We start from the raw sequence: 226 nt of genomic DNA on the forward strand, positions 1-226 counted from the left end.
ATGTTTCAGCACGGCAGGCAGCAGTGGAGGCATCGCCTTCACGGGGGAGGAACCGCAGGCTACGCGAAAGGCTTAGCACAGTAGGAAAGTAAACATACATTGATTCTTTCAAATTAAATATTCCCAGTAGCATTATTATCTTGCTTACGCTGCAAACAGAGGCATTGCTTGTCTGTTTTGAGGCAGCTGAGCTAGCTGGAAGGTGACTAGCGCGGGGGCCCAAAAC

Source organism: Buceros rhinoceros, unplaced genomic scaffold (genome assembly GCF_000710305.1).
Source record: "Buceros rhinoceros silvestris isolate BGI_N320 unplaced genomic scaffold, ASM71030v1 scaffold35512, whole genome shotgun sequence".
Taxonomy (NCBI): domain Eukaryota; kingdom Metazoa; phylum Chordata; class Aves; order Bucerotiformes; family Bucerotidae; genus Buceros; species Buceros rhinoceros.